Raw genomic sequence first — 18,026 nt, 5'->3', positions numbered from 1 at the left:
TTCCAGTGTTTACGTGTTTTAGTAGTCTCTGATGTATCATTATTGGTTAGGTTAGATGTCATCGTCATAAACAAATTGCTCAAGCAGTTGAGAGTCGAGGATAAGTACAGGCACAAGGTGGCGCATAATCGGAGTCATAGAGCAATTAGCATCGCCAGCTTGGAGAGAATGCTAACTTGGCCCGTATATCATGGCAATTATTCATTTTTTTTGAACTGATAACATGGCAATTATGGTGGCACTAGTACTGTTTAATATACGGAGTGCTTGATCCAGCAAGACAAATGCCCCAGATGAACTGGCTGTGCCTTCCTTCCTTGTCAACTAAAATGGGTCGCGAGTGCCGATTGGATGCTTGCTTTGGGACTCATGCATCTGCGTGCCGCCGCGGGAAAAAGTTTTTCCACCCTTATACTTACATGCTATGTAAATAATTATCAAAAAATATAAAAAAATTGATATTAATATGAATTATATCACTCTACAAACATATAAGTTTAAATTCAACTTCTATAAGTTGTATGAAAAAACAAAAAAAAAAACTAAAACCAAATATACACATATTCATAATTGTTTTTGTTATTTTTGCTACAACTTATAGAAGTTGAATTTAAACTTGCATGTTTATGGGTTGATATAACTCATATTTATCTAATTTTTTTATATTTTTTATGACTATTTAAATGACATACAAGTAACGAGTAGACATTCCGTGTGCTAAAAAAACTGCTTCCATCCGCCAATAGACTAGCAATAATACTTGGCCATTGGCCATTTTTTTTCCCATTAAGAAATTACTTCTTAGTGCAAGATGACATTGACCATTAGACTCGTTGCTTCGCTGTAATGAAACGGCTTATTACCTTTGTAGATAAATCTTTATATATATATATATTCTTAGTAATCTAAACGCAAAAGCTACAAAATAAACTTAACAAACCATAAATTTACCTGAATTTAAGTTTTAAAATTTAATTGTTTGCTTATAAGTAAATGGGTAACCGAAAAGATGGGAACCAAAAGTTCTATACCCTTATTTTTTTTATTTTTGCTTATGTTTATAATATAAATTTGAAGTTTATTTTGAAATTTTTTTATCATAATTTATTTTTTAGTCTTACTTTTAGATCACCGCGTACATGTATATAGAAATTTTATTTATAAATTATTTCCCATCATTAAATACGTCACTGAACGGCTGATGCTTGGATCTGCTGCATCTGCAAAATAATACAAACATCTGCTATTCTGCATGCATGCGCGACAGGCACCCGTGGACAGTGACGCGAACGCGGAGCCAGTGCCAACTACTCCCGCGGGGTGTTTACCGGTTAAAATGAAAATTCTTTTATCACGGTTGACCGGACGTAGAAAGGGATTTTTGAACACGAATGAAAAAACAAAATTTACGGCTCGCATGTAAACCGTGAAATGAATTTTTTGAGTCTAATTAATCTATTATTAGCGTATGTTGGTTACTGTAGCACTTACGGCTAATCACGTACTAATTAGGCTCAAAAGATTCGTGTCATAATTTCTCGTATCACTGTGCAATTAGTTTTTTGTTTTATCTATGGTTAATACTTAAAAGATTCGATGATGTGATGTTTAATACTCTCACATAACTTTTTTGTTTGGGTAACACTCTCACATAACTTGTTGGACAATGAGGGGACTGTTTCATTATAAAAATGTTAGCAGCAGCTGCCGTTTGCGTTGGTAAACATCTGGTGATGTTGCGACTTGCGCGCGTGGAGTTTCCAAATGGTTCCGGTGGGCAGTACGAGGAGAAGGCTGGCTAGGATAACCATGGTTTGTGTTGTTTTGGTTGGATGAAACATAAGAGACCGTTTGATTTTTTTTAATAGGCTTTTAATAGTATAATCGATTTTTAGTTTGTGCTGTTCTGGTATATGAAAAAACAAAAGACTATTTGATTTTTTAATCATTATTTAATAGTATAGTCGTTGAAATGAAAAAACAAAAGACTATTTGATTTTTAATAATTATTTAATAGTATAATCGTTGAAATAAATTATAATATATATAGGTGAGATGGTGAACTTAGGTATAAAAATATTTTTATAAAAAATTCGTCATAGAAAGCGGCAGAGAAGACGAGAATAATTCGGTGGAAAAGATCACACCACCAGCAAAACGACATGCGCTTCCGCGTGCGACGTTGCTCGGCTAGCCCGCCAACGTTTCCTTCGAAGCGAAGGCTGTTTTTCGTAACGAACGAGGGCGATTTTTCTTTTCCTTCCCCGCGGACATCACAGAACACCAGCGTTGGTCGGGAATTATCGGATCATGCAGTGCTGTCTTTCAAAGACGTGCTCGTGAAAAAACTTCGGGGTTGAAGACGAGACCTCCCGTGTTCTTTCTTTGATCATCGAGGCGAGATGGCTGTCGATCCGCATATCTGCAAATAAAAACAATTTATAAATAAAATTTTTACGTACTTGATTTTAACGATCTAAAGTTAAGACAAAGAACAAACTATATCAAGTTCCCTTTTCCGTGCATCCGGTCCGTGCCATGGGATGGGGAAAACATGGTTTTCACGTAGTTACCACGGACACTACCGAAACCGTGTGAATTTAAATCAAAAAATTCAAATTCAAATCATTCGGTAACCGTAGTTTCTCGAGGTAACCGTAGAGTGTACAATCCAAGATATGTAAATACAAAATAATTTGAAAAAAAATCAAAAACAAAAATAGGAAAATATGTAACAAATGAATTTGCATACTAAGTTAATTACTGGCATGTTACAAACATGACCTAATTTTACGAAGCACTACTGATTAATTCATTTCCAATTTTACGTCACATAATTACCTACTATTTTCAGTTACATACAGAACAAATAAAACAATCATGTGCTCACATATATAGTTTAGCTGCACTTTTGCAAAAGATAAACCTTCATATCACCATTCACCAAAATCATTCACACCAATGTATGCATTAACATTTACATATAATCTTTCTCTATACGTACTTTCCCTAGATCCTCAATATACTTCAACATTTTATCCAACATGTGCCTACTGCAAATTAATAAAGACTACACGACAAATATTTTGATCTATCTTCTTACGAAATCTTAGTTGTAATAGGTCAAGATGCAACACAATTTGTCCACAGCCACCATACTAAAAGAAACCTCTTGTTTGTGTCGACAAACCTCGCCGGAGCACATGGTAAGCGTGGGATATATCTGTTAACGCTAGATTTTAGGAAAATCACTGTTATGGATTGAAACGCGATTAAAAACTGAACCGAACAACAAAGAGCGAATCGGCTGGAGACAGGAGATTGAAAACTACACGGATGCAGCCGATAAAGTCTGAGTCGGACAGGAATTGGAGTCCGATTGGACCCAGAACTTAGAGATAGATTCGGTATTAGTTACGAGACTGTGTAAATTAGTTAGCTTTTATCTTAGAGTTTGTTTAGGATTTTAGAGTTAATTAAAGTTCGGGTAGTAAGTTAGTTACTAATACGGATCCTTATCCAATTAGGTTAGCTAGATCCGAGGGTATAAATATGTATGCTCGGGGTCATTATAAATCATTAATCAGATCAAATACACATCTTTGACGCATCTCCAACCTTCTCGACTTGCTTGGACTTTCGGTGCGAGGTTTGTCAGCTTCGCAATGTAAGTTCATGTTCGTCAAACACGTCGATTAGCTAGAACAAGACTGTCTCGTTTAAGTCCGATCTCCTGCCTAGTTGATCGACGGGCTGAGTTTTATTATTGCTTTAATCTACTTATAGCTTGAACTAGTGGTAGTTCTTGATCAAATCCTCGCGAGTTCCTTTGTTCAATTTGTTAGCACGAATTTAGTCAACTTGATTCTTTCTCGATTTGGTCCGGTCAATTTAAGTGGCTGGATTTATGTTGTCGAATTGGATCGAGTGCTCGCGGGGGCTTATCACTCGAGTTCTAGCTGGTATTATCATAAGTAATCTGTTGGTTTATGTCACGCCCAGAAATTTACACCAAATTTCTGAACAATAGCATGCATTGAATCTCGGTCCAGGATTCAGCCCGAGTACACACCATGACAAATTAATACACAGTTTCATGACCTAAAAACAAATTAAAACAATTATCTATCGAAATGCAGCGAAAAAGGAAAACAAACTAAACCATCTAATCTTCAGCTTCAGCTGGCGATGATGGCTCCACACCACAAGCATTCTCGACGGCGGACTGAACCTCATTTTAACCTTGCGGACGACCTTCTGACTAAAACTCTGGCACTTGCTCTGGTGGGGGGAAAATTAAGCAAGGCTGAGTACAAACGACCGTACTCAACAAGTAACACCCAAGAGAGAAAGAATAATGAATGCAATTGGATAACAAGGAACATGCTAAGGTTAAATTGCATAAAAGCTGCAGTAATTTAGCAAAACAGACTAAACAAAAAGTAAAGTAAACATTTAAAATAATCATCCACTGTCCAACGATACACCACGTTGTAACAGGCCCAAAGCACTGTCCAGCGTTACACCACACTGCAACAGGGTCAACCCTCTGGCCAACATTAAACCACGTTGCGACAGACCCAAACCACTGCCAACGTTACACCACGTTGCGCAGGGTCAAACCAGTTCCAAGATTAATCCAATTATAAAAAGGTTCAACTAATCCTAGTGAATCTGTCAGTTCACCCAATAACCGCGGGCACGGCTATTCGAATAGTTTTACTCTGCAGAGGTGTACAACTTTACCCACAAGACATGGCTCCCAAGCATGTTACCATGCCCCAATGTATCACCATGATACCTCAGTACAGAAACCATGATAAGACCTTTCACCTAACCCTCCCTAGACAATCGCACCACATTTCAGGTTTCGCCCCCTCCTTTACACTAAGTCGGGCAGCTCCCTCTTGTGCCTAGGTGAATCCGGAAGCAGCATAGGACCATCGTTACACCACGATTCCCATCCATACTCCATCACGCCCACCCTTGCCTGGGTACGTCGAATAGGGACAAGCTAGACTATAAGTCTCACCGTTGCCCATTCTGGCTTGTGGTTAGTACGTGTAAGACTTCCAGGGTTTCCCGAGAACTGGTCCTCAATTGTCATGGGCACGACTCTCAAAACCATGCACCCACAGCCCACCATAAATAATATTTTAGTTATTATTAATCCACATCGGGAGATTAATAATGATTACAACCATTAAAGGTCTATAAAAAGTGTAACAGTAATTAAAGGATAATTGGTGAGCTAGTTGAACTAAGCATGGCCCTAATTCTAGTCAAATTAACCCTGGGATAACAATAATAATAAATGGGAACCAACGGGTATAAAGGTAAATGCCCAATAGATAACTACAATAAATAGATTTGCATAAAACAATGCATGTTTGAATATAAAGCAGGGATTTTATAATCATCGGTTCAATATGATCAAAGAAGGGTGCCACTTGCCTTGCTTAGACCCACGAGGAACTTCGGCAACGACTTCCAGAACGAACGGCGCTGCGACGGGGTCAAAACCTACGACAAATAAGGCAAAACAAGCAAAACAGACTATAAAACTACTGAAACAGAGAAAGGGACTATTTTTAATGGATTCTTGACATTTTTCTGGATTTAATGAAACTTGAATGGGCCTAAACGGAGACTAGATGAATTAGATATGAATTTTAGAAGATTATCTGTGTTTTAAACTAAACAAAAAGTCTTAATGATTTATTGCGCAATTAATGGGGCTGCTGACGTCAGCGAGGGGAGAGGAGGGCGGAGCCGAAAGGTGGAGTCCACCTGTCAGTGAGGGGGAGAGGGGAGGAAGGCTGACCGGCGGGCCCGAGGGGAGGAGAGAGGGGGGAGGGTCGGCCGGCTAGCGGCTGGGGCCCACACGGCAGAGGGGGAAAACAAGGGAGGGGAGAGGAGTTCAGCCGGGAGAGGAGGGAGGCGATGGCCGGCCGAGCGGTGGCGGAGGGCGGCGACGGCGATGGCCGGCGGCGCGAGGGTGACGACGGTGGGAACGAGCGACGGGGAGGGGCGATGGCGGCGGATAGCCGGCGTCAAGGCGCGACGACGGCACGACGACGCTCTTCCGCATGGCGGCGACGGCGCGAGCGACGGCGGCGCGGCGGATGACGGGCGTGCTCCGACGGCGAACGGTGGCAACGCGGCGGTGACGCCGAGGCGACGAGGATGGTGGGTGATGACGAGGTGGCGACGATCGGCGACTCGCGGTGCCCGGCGTCGGCGACACGGCGAGGGCACGGCGGCGACGGCGGAGGGAACAGGAGAGGGAGGAGGGGAAGCGCTCACCGCCGGTGACGGAGATGGCGGCGCATCGGCGAGGGCGAGGCGGAGGTGGTGACACGGTCGAGCGGCGGCTTGCGGCGTTCAGCAGCGAGATCGGCCGACGACGGCGAGACGACGGGGCGCGGCGGCGGCTCGGGACGTGTGGAAAGGGGTGACGGCAGCACACGAACGACGGGGTTTTGAGGGGGGAAGGCGTCGGCTAGGGCGGGTGGCCGGTGGAGACCGAGTCACACACTCGGGCGCGGCGGGCGGCGGCCGTTGCGGGCGCGGCGGTTGCAGCGGCGGCGGCGGTGTCCGGCTCGGACACGCCGGGGGAGGCGGCGCAGACTTGCGCAGTGCGGGCGTGGGCGAGCTAGGCCGTGGCCCAGGCGGAGGAAGGAAGCGCTTGCCCGGGAGAGGAGGCGGCCGGTCGGCTAGCCGGCTGAGTGGGGAGGTAGGCCGGCTCGGCTGGGCCGGCCCGGGAAGGAAGGGGAAAAAGAAAAATTTTGGAAGGAAAAGAAAAAGGAAGAAAAAGGAGGGGAAAAAGGAAAGCCTCACTTTTGCCGAATTTTAAATTAATTTGTTTGGCAAAATTTTATACTCTGTAATTTAAGTTTAAATCCTGTTAATCGATTTGGAACCACGATTTAATTAAATTAATTTTCTTTAGAGAGATTTTTCCTGAGTTAATTAAGCCAATTATTATTTACGAATTTCTTTTACGAATTTAGGCTTAGGATAAAACTTCGGGCGTGACAAATCTACCCCCCTTAACAGAATCTCGTCTCCGAGATTCAGAGGAGCTGTTAAAGAGGTGCAGATAAGCAGCCTAGAGTTGGCAGAACTTACCTGAAACAAACTCGGGTGCGACTTGAGTTTCCTTGGCTGAGACTTGGTTGACTTGTGCTTGCATGAATCCTGGTTTGTTGCGTCTTGGCTGTGGACACTCCTTGGCGAAGTGACCCGGTTTGTTGCAGTTGAAACAAACCCCTGGCTTCTGAGCTGGTGTTGTCTGGCTTGGCGGTGGCAGTGCTGGTAAGGACTGCAGTTGTCCTCCATTGTTGTTGTTGTCAGGGGGGTTGTAGTTGCTTGGGTTGAAAGGTCGGTGTTGACGAACAATCAGTGTCGAAGACCTCTGTTGTTGTCCAAAGTGCAAACGTGGCTTCTGGTTCTTTCCTGTGTTGACTTGTTCCGCTTTTCTCTTGCGATCCATCTGGTTGCACTGGTCCTCCTGGCAGATTGCTTTGTCTACTAACTTCTCAAAGTCCGCAAAATCTCTTGAGATCAGCTGTTTGGTCAGGTCGTCATCCAATTCTTCAAGAAACTTCTCTTGTCTTTCAGCATCGGTGCGCACATCTTTCGGGGCATAACGTGCCAGGCGGTTGAACTCATGGAGATACTCTGTAACTGTCATGTCCCCTTGTTGCAGATCATGAAACTCATGCTTCTTCTGTGCAACTATTCCATCTGGCACATGGGCTTTCCGAAAACTGTTGCAGAACTCGGCCCAAGTGATATCTGTAGTGGCAGTCCGAGTAGCCAAAAGGTTATCCCACCAAGCGGAGGCGGGTCCCATCAGTTGGTGAGTCGCGAAAGTGACCTTCTCTTGATCGCTGCACTCCAAAAGATTCAGCTTCTTTTCGATTGCATGTAGCCAGTCATTTGCTTCCATCGGGTTGGTTGTGCTTGCAAACGTCGGCGGTCGAACTCGAAGAAACTTTGATAACTTTGACTGTGCTGGCGGTGGTCCTTGGTGTTGCTGTTGCTGTTGATTCTGCTGCTGATTCATCAAAAACTGCATCATCTGTTGGTGTTGTTGTTGCATCTGTTGCATCATCGTGGTAATCATCTGAGCCTGGTTGGCTAGAACTTGGGCAATCGTCGGGTCCTCTTGTTGCGGTGGTGGTGATCCATTGCGCGAACCTTCATGGTTTTCTTGACTTCCAGTTGCTCCAATGTTGTTGCGGTTACCGTTCCTTGTGTTCACCATCTGAGCAGAAGGAGAGAACAAAGGAAGAGAAGAAAACTAAGCAAAGGGCTTTTCTGAATTACTCGACTGAAATTTTCTAATCTTGATTAAAACACTTAAAAGAGCACTCAACTCCTGGTGGTACAACCATAACGCTACTACTTGTTATGGTGAACCGCTAACCCCAAAACAAGCAAACCTACACACACAAACTACCAAGCAACGACTAAAAAGGCGATGCTAGGGTAACGTCTACGGCTCGAAAAAAGCTGCGACGGCTTGAGGAAGCAAGGCTGGACTCTTGATCTTCTCGGTCTTCATCTTGAGTTGCGAAGGTCGGACTCTTCACCTCTGGTAGAACTTGAATCTTCGGTCTTGACACTTGATCGGAAGGAGTTGCTGGGGACTTCTGCGACGAAGGCACAAGTTACGTCGATGGGACGACACACATCTATAGGGATCAAGGTTTGAGAAGCAAGTATGCTCGCTAAATTTTCAAAACAAAAGACTCGACACCTTTTTTTTCAAAACAACTCAAATTTTGCAATCATGTTACTCGGTTGAGATTAGTGAATAAGTTGATAGATTACGCTGGTTTGATATCCTGTTACTCGTATGCTACAATATTATGTTGATTTCATACATGGTTGTGTTTAAACATGTACTGTCTTGGTTGAGTCCGATCTTTTAGGTTTAGCGCGAGTATGTATGCGGTTAATTATTATTGTTTTATATTAGTGATTGGTATAGCAATCCGGTTTATTTCGAATTCCATGTTCAGTCTCCTACCGGCTTCTGATTAGATGTGCGATAAGTGCTAGATCGGTCCGATCGGCTGATTAATCCTAAAACTATATCGGTTAAGTTCTATCTTTTAAGATTAATTGGTTGATTAATCTATTTGGTGGTTATCCTACTTCTGATTTAGCCGATTGAGCATATTTACATCTATCATCACAAAATTCCTATAAAGCCGATCGTCTAGTTCATCAGCTAGGGTCCTGAAACGGTATCGGCTACCCAGCCGATAGCGATTTTAGGTTTAACTGCTTTTTTTTACGTTATATCTTGTTAGTTACAGGATCAAATTGACTGCCACGCCCAACATTCTAAGAATTAGGTGTTGCACTAAAGTGGTCTTAGAGTAACTCCTAGGCCTACGTGTGTAACACATTGTTATTATTTTTAGCGTCAACAATATCATGGTTTCCGCGCACACTTGAAAACCTGAGCAATCAAAGAAAACAACGATTACCGCATGAAGCCGCACGGCAAGAGCAGTCGGGTACTGCCCAACCTGTCGCGGGAACCGCTCGCCGTGTTGCTTGGGCCCCGATGGCCTTACAACAAATAGTTATGTTTTTTTAATTTTTTCTGATTTTCTCACTTATGATTTTTAATTGTGCCGGAAACACATTTTTTATGAATTTATTTGACAAAACCGCACTATATATCAACCTCTACGACATATACTTTAAAAAAATTCCTCAAAAGTTTTTAATTCTCTCAAATTTGAACTCCAAACCGCCACCGTCCCATTACTGCATCTCGGTAGAGGACCCGGTTAGTGCGGTTACCAGGGCGATAAATGCAGTAAAGGAAACCCTGACTATAATAAAAAAATATCGAAATCAACTTCAAATTTAAGGTTGAAAAGTCAAATTTGACTTTATAAGTATAAGTAGAAGGAAAAAAATGAGTTTGCGAGAGAAGCCTAGAGTAATGTTCCATTAAAAAGAAGCTTTCTTTTATCATGGTTTTCTTTTCAGTTTATAAGTTACTAACAAATTTTAAATTTTAACTTAGTTTTGGAGTTGTTTTAATGTCTTTGTCATTCTCTGTCATCGTAGTTTTTTTAACATTAACTTATAAATTGCTAAAGAAATATATTCAAAAATTTTACTCATAATTTTTTTTACACAGATAAGCATTGTGGTCTACAATCAGTGGTAAGCCAATGGTTAAGCGGATAATCGGCTCTCCTCACCCTTTCCTCTCTCATCCACATTAGCATCCATATTATACATTTAGACTATACAAAATCAAGCAAATTTTTAATAACTGATTGTCCATTAGAGCGATTTAGATAATTTTGGTTTGATGATACAAGTAATTTATTACAATGTTAAAAATGCTACAACAGTTTGTTTCATGTACTAAAGATGGGTTCTTCAACCCAGTTTATTCTTTTTTATTTGGTTTTATACGCATCCTAAATGGCTAAGCATTTTATTTTTTATAAATTATCTTTATATATAAGTTCGTCATCTCGCTTCTTAAAATAGATTTTTCTACTTTACCATGATTAATGTTAACATTCTATATAATTAAATAACTAAAAAATCTGAAAATATTTCATCTTTCGTTGATGACATCCCATGATGTTGCGGGTCTTTATAGAACCAAATATTAATCAATGAATAACATTGTTCTCCTTTTCCTCTGTGTTGCCCTAAATCCAATGTGTCAAATCTTCCATGTGACTAAAAGCAAGTTTAATAGTATAGCCAACCGCTGACTCTAAATTATATATAGTTAACTTAATAGTCAATTCATACAATAGTTACATATAAACATATACTATATAATTAATATTTGTTCCACCTGTCATACACACATGTATCTTGGAGTCTGTGTTGTAGCTGACTAGTATAAATCTGTAGCCCATGAATCTTCTCTCTCCTCATTTATCTCAAAATATATTTATAACTACCTTAGGGTAGTTCCAATGGTATATTAATAGCGGTTTCTGTTCTCATTAAATGACTTTCCACATAAGTAAAATGATGATATAACAATGCAATTAATGAATAAAGGGAGGAAAAAACTTAGAAGATGGTCTCTTTACCTAATACACCAAGAAAGCATGAATTCGTCGCTAGGAAGAAATCGCTAGTTTTTAATGGGCATGCGTTAGTGCCTCACACTCACTATTAGTGAAATAATATAGAGTTAGGAGAGAGAAAGAGAAAACAATTATTACTCTAAGACAGCCCTAGTGTGTAAAATGATTTTCATAGATATTATTTTATACTACGACAACCGTATCAGTTTTTTTATTAGAACTGTCTTTATAATCTAGTATTATACCTGCTTTACCATCATTCCGTTGTTCATGCTATCAAAAATTATATCAGAGTTCCACTCAGCTCTTATTAGATTTGCATAGGTATTGCCGTATTGGGTGACGGGCATTTCCAATCTGGAATTTCGTAACACAAAAACAGTGGCGCATAGATATCATCAAGCCCGACCTTGGAAATGTTTTCCTTGCTATCAACACCCTTCTTTTTCATGGTTTCCTGCCATGCATAAGTTCCTACCGAATATTGAGAAGTCTGATTCGTGAATCCTTAGAGCAAAATCAAAGAATATGAGTTAATATAAATCTAACTTATACAATAGTTACATATAAACACATATTATATCATTAATATATGATACATCTCTCATACACACTCAGTTGGAACTTATGTTAGTATTTGTCTATATAAATCTATAGCTCATTTTTCTTCTCTATTCTTTTGCTCTCTCTTCTCCACATAAGCATAAATATAATATAGTTCGAGCCTACTTTATATCAATTATTGTATTCGCTCTTACGTGTTTACATTTTTTAGGTTAAGATAAAATATTATATAATTTTTATAATAGTTATTTAATGGTGTAAAGAATGAAATTAGCGACTATAAATTTATAAATCTATTTTACATTGACGAGATAATGAACTTCACTATAAACCTTTTATTAAAAAAAGTATGATATTTAGCTGTCGAAGAAGCCAGCACAAAAGACAAAGAGAGAGTAAAAAACACAGCCTGGACTTGCGACGCAATTTCTTTAGAAATTTAAGCCCATCTTTCCCAAGTTTCTTTATTGGGGTCGGATGTGCGACAACATAGACTTTATTTTTTGGGGCAATTGTATAACTGGTCTTACTTTAGAGTCTAATTATAGATTTAGCCCTATTTTTTTCACTTTGCATATTTAGCCCCGTTTTTCAAAAATGAAGTTCACGTTTAGCCCTACTCCGTTAAGTTAGGTTAACTGTGTTAAGTGAGGAAAACGTGGACGTCTTTACCCTTGCACATTTGACCCTATTTTGTTAGTATTATTTGCATATTTGGTCAATTTTTTACACATGTGTCTACTTTAATAAATATTTGTAATATTTAACTTGTATTTAACATATTTGAGTCGGTTTTGATTGATATTTGAGTGAAGTTTGATAAATTTGACTAAAATTTAAAATACATTCGATTAAAAATTGTGGTAAACAAAATTGACATGATTTAGCCTTTTTTTTACAAAATAATTACTGCAAACCAACATATATACGCGCTAAATTTTTGTACACTTAACAAGTGGAAAAAAATTGTATTCAGACAAGGTTAAACCATATAAAAAATACATCGCATTTGCATGACATAACATATCCATTACATCGGTCCACTCATAAATTAAGTTATTATAAAAAATAAAGCATTATTGTATTCCCAAAAATATGACAACTTGAGGAGAAAGAAGAGGAAATTCTTGTACAGGCAGCAGTAATGCAGGCAGGCAGACATTTCGCTGTGGTGCTTTGATGATTGGTTGGCTGGCTGGCTGCTTGATGGTCTCCATCCATCAGGTCCACCCAGCAGTGATCCTTGAGATTTCTGACCACTGATCAGTAATCACCAATAGACAGCAGATGGAAAATTTTCTTCTGTCCTGTCCCTGAATTCTTCTCTTCTTCTTTTTCTTCTCATGCAGCACATGAAGCTACTACATCAGGCAGTAGTACCAACCAGTTGGATTTGCATTGTCACTTACCCCGCGAGCAACAGCCTTAAATTCCCCTGCAATTCTTGCTCGAGCCGATGAAAACTTATGATCTGAACAAAATTCAGTTTTGAGGTTAATTAGCTAGCTGTCGTCAGAACACAGCAGCATGTATTATGCCGCTTTCATATATACTGCATTTCATCGGCAAATTAGGCAGTTTGACAAATGACAGTGCCTGAACTATGAAAATTGTCCAACATATATGACAGGTAAATAACAAGAAATATACCGACCAAATGACAAAATTGAGGACTAGCTTAGCAACAAATTGGATATCAAAATAGCATGCAGTTTGAGATGTTTGCAGGTAACGAATCATATACATTCAGTGCTAACAAATAATGGTTAAAGTAAACAACATACGCTTGGCTGTCTTCCAGAATCACCACATGCACACAGATAAGCAAGCATAAACCAGTTTAGTGTTCTCTGCAGACACAGGTGGATCAAAAGAAGGGAATATGCTCACCGGCACTCCGTGCGCTGGCCGCGGGGCCGCCGCGCGCCATAGCTTGCTCGCCGCCGTCCCTTTTCCCTCGCGCTGGTTGCCCGCTGCGCCGCGCGCGCGCCCTGGCCGTCGAGCCGCCTCGCGCCCTTGCCGCCGCACGCCTGCTCGCTCGCCGCGCACCCTTGCTGCCGGAGCGCCGCCGCCCCGTTCCCTCGCACTGGCCGCCGAGCCGCCTCGCGCCCTTGCCGCCGCGCACCTGCTCGCTCGCTGCGCGCCCTTCCGCCGGAGCGCCGCCGCCGTTTAACCCTAGTGCGTGCGTTCTCACTAGGGGAGGGGGCAGATAGGGTTAAAAAGTAGAGAGGGTATTGTTGTTCTTTTTGAACTATTTTTTGGTCAAACGGGAATTTCGATTTTAAAGATCAGAGCTAAATAAACGAAGTAAAAAAAATCAGACCAAATCTATAATTAGACTCTAAAGTAAAATCAGTTATGCAATTGTCCTTTATTTCTTTCATGGGTTTTATAAACTAGGTTTTTGATTTCTAGTAGGTCATGAAGACCAATCCAAGCGGTGGTTTGCTAGATGCAGCTAGTCCACGTGGCCGTGAAGGCCCTAGGACTGTTTTGTTTCTTTGAACTTGTTTATTTATTTATTTAAAATTTATTTGTGGAAATTTAATGCTGACATATTTATATGCAAAAAATATATATATATAAATATTTATATATATAATTTTGAATGTTTAAAGTTTGTATATATAAAATTTTATATGTATAGAGGTTGTATGCGTAAAGTTGCTATATACTCTTGGTGTTTAAATTATAGTACTGGACTTTCATATTTTGGAAGGAGAGAGTATAAAGTTTGTATGTACATCTTTTGGTGGGCCAAAAATACTACATATTGTACCAAGAACACATCTGAGTTAGACAAAGAAAACATTTTTTGTTGGCCAAAACATATCTTAATAAACAAAAAAAAACATATGGACATGGAAATGGGCCAAAATGAGGGTCCAATATACTGGGAATTTAGAGTTTGTGTGCTATTCGAAGTCTCTAGATGCAAATTATCTTAGTGAGGCGGCCAAATCATACATGGTTGCGTGCGTATCAGCCCCACCCACATCACCTTTCTACACCTTTGTTACTGGTAATCCAACCAACCTCTGTCGATAAGATAATGATTCCCATAATTCTACGTCCTTTAAATATATGGCATGTAGATTCTTCGAAGGTTTCCGTTGATCACTAATCCATGTTTGGTAGTAAGGTTTGCTTTGATCATATGCATATTCCGATATTTTCTCCAAGCCGCTATCATCACCGAAAGGGCCTCACTTGCCATTGCTGCCCTCTTCCTCCCCTTGTTTTCATCTCCTCCCTCTTCTCTGGTGTGCTCTCTCCCATGTTTCGGCGTCTTCACTGTCATGAGTCATCGTCGTCCCCCGACTGTCGTGTCTTCTAGTGTCGTTGTTTATGTGTGTTGTGGCAAGGATGGCCAAGTCCATCCGGGTGGGTGGGCTTCACTCCTATACCTCCAGGTGGAGCTACGAATAGAGAAGGAAAGGAAGAAGGGATGTTTGGGTCAAGAAAATTTTTATTATACTTTGAAGGGATAAGTAGTGGCACATCTTGGATACCTTATAAAATCAAAATGACATGGTTCCAATTTTGTGAATTGTAATGACATATATCTAAATAGGAAAAAAATATAATGACATGAATCCGATTAAGGGTTAATAAAGAGAAGACCATGAGAATGAAGCAACAGAGAAGATGGAGATGGAGATCGCACATAAAACCTCCACCACAACGTACAGAGGCACCAGCTCGCTTGACCTTCTCACATCAAGGTAGTCGAATCCACTGGGGAGGAGGCCGACATTGCTAGATTCAGCAACCTCGACATGTCAGCCTCCTTGCTTGTAGGCAGCAGTGAGGATGGCCAGAGGAGGAGTGGGATGCGACAATGACATGCGCAAAAGAGGGACAAGGGGAAAGTTGCAAAGGGAGTGGGAGGGGAGGTGGCGCACGCATGAGGCGAGGAGTGCAACCACATTCATGAACTTGAGGTTGAGGAGGCCGAGATGACTAGGGTTTTGGCCCCTCACTCTAGTTGAAAATCAAGGGGCATGTTTGGTTCTAGGGATGGGATGGACAGGGTGGGGTTAAACATGTTTTTAGGTATTTGGTTTAAGTATTACAGGAGGTCTAGTTCGCGCACGTGCACGAGGGAAGAAGCTTGAATAAGAAAAGCCCACTATCCGGTATCGTTTTCCTTCAAATAAATCCCACTAGTGGTGTCTAAATTGAAGAAAAAAACTCAGCCTCATAACCTGCATGTAAAAATGTCCTTAGTGTGTTTTGATATCAACTTTCTGTTCAAATAAAAATTGTATCCAAACAATATTTGTAGATAGAAACTTTGAATGTAATAAATAATTCAAAAAAACTGAAACTTTATAAAAAAAACATAAGTACAGAAAGTTTATACACAGAAACAAAACAAAATATATAAAAAGTATAGACACTTTACATAAAAAATATGAACTGTAGAAAACTTTATACATATAATTACAAAACTATGGAAACTTTATACATATGAACAAAACAATAGAAAATTCATACATATAAAAATTCGGTGTAAAAATTTATACGAATAAAAAAATATTCAAACTAAAAAGGAGAAACATTGGTCTTGGGCCACAGCATTTGGCCCCAAATCAAATTCAGAGTATCATATGAAGCTCATTCCCTAGCAAGGAACACACTACTAAAAGTGGAAAAAAGTGAGGCCAGTAAAAAATAGTGACCAAAATAAAAGTTCGAACTAATTTGCGCAGTCCACCGATGTGCGGATGTTTGTGAGATAGCCTTTTCAAATAACTACTCTCTACTGGGAATATACCTCCAATATTTGGGATGTATCGGTTCAAAGAAAGTAGGGGTATATTTCGTTGGCAATGAAGGGTATATTTGGTTGGCAATGAAGGTGTGATGATATATAAACCTCAATACATCAATATTGATAGGGATATGGTGATTTAATTCTATATTTGATAGGTGAATAAGGGTGATACAATGAGCAGATTGAATTACAAGTAAATAATAATAAAATACACCAATTTATACCAATTAACAATAAAATATACATATTAGCTCTAATTAACACTAATTTAAAATTCATAATAAACAATTAATAATAAAAATGCTAATTAATAAACCATCACTAATAATGACTCTTAATGAAGGTGGATCAACTCATACGACCAACTTATCCGCATACAATCATCAACATCTTTGTGAAATATTCACTCTACATTATTTATATTCGTCCACCAACCAAACAAATTTAGAGCATCTCATATAAACTACCTATTTAACTTGTCATATCAAAATTTAGCAGTTATGTTAAAAAATTATTCTTCAAAAGACTACTTATTTAACTTACCGTCATTTAAATGGCTAAGCAAGACTCCCCTATGGCTAAATATGGCAAGTCATCCTTTCACCCAACAGTATTGCTCTTTGTGGGTTCCGCATGGTTGGCCCCACAAGTCATCCTCCGGTTGTTAGGAATTAGAGAGAGGGAATGGAGAGTCTCTTAGGGTGCACATCAAGTTGGAAAAATATGATCTTTTGAGATAAATTTGAGTTAGGTTTTTAACCGTTCTCCTAGAGATGCTCTTATAAACTTAACTATCACTAGCAATATACCCGTGCGAACGCTACGACTTAATTTAATAATGTAAATGAGATATTATAAATATTTTTATGCAATCATATATAAACCAAAGATTCGAATTTGTTTGTCTTTCAAATATTTGTTAGTTTGATTATTTAAACAAACTCTAACAAAATAGTAGCAAATCACCCGTTGACGATGACCATTATAGTTTTGCATAATTAGTTATAGGGTGGACCACATTGTAATAAATTAGGAGTTTTTAGTTTGAACAATAATTGCAGAACTTATAAGGTCATGTTTATATGCTAATTTGAAGAAACACGGCAACAACAAATTGATACGATAATTTTAGAACCACTACAATATCAAGTTCACATATTGCAATAATTTCAATTAAATAATTTATTCACATTATCTGATAACAACATAAAATTTGAACTCTATAAAACAAAATTTAATGAAAATCATTTTATACAAGCGTGAGTTGCATCGCATACAACTTTCCTTCTTCTATAATAATAAAATTTTGTTGATGTTGAATATATCAAAAGTATAAAACAACCGCACAACTCTCAAGTCAAAATTTATTATGAGTTCAAAAACAAATTTCTTCGTGTTTTCTCGTATTACATAAAAAAAATTAAATCAAATATTAAGTTATCATATAATTCATAGCAAATATTTATCACACAAGTTATTTATAGTTTGAAAAAATATATGACAGTTTTATCAAAGTTAAATTACTAATGATTTTTTATTAGTTATGTTTTCAGTTTATTATTATCCGTAGGTGCATATGTCTTTCC

Source organism: Oryza brachyantha, chromosome 6 (assembly GCF_000231095.2).
Source record: "Oryza brachyantha chromosome 6, ObraRS2, whole genome shotgun sequence".
NCBI lineage: Eukaryota > Viridiplantae > Streptophyta > Magnoliopsida > Poales > Poaceae > Oryza > Oryza brachyantha.
The sequence above is the reverse complement of the archived record's forward strand: the minus strand, read 5'-3'. Positions refer to the sequence as shown.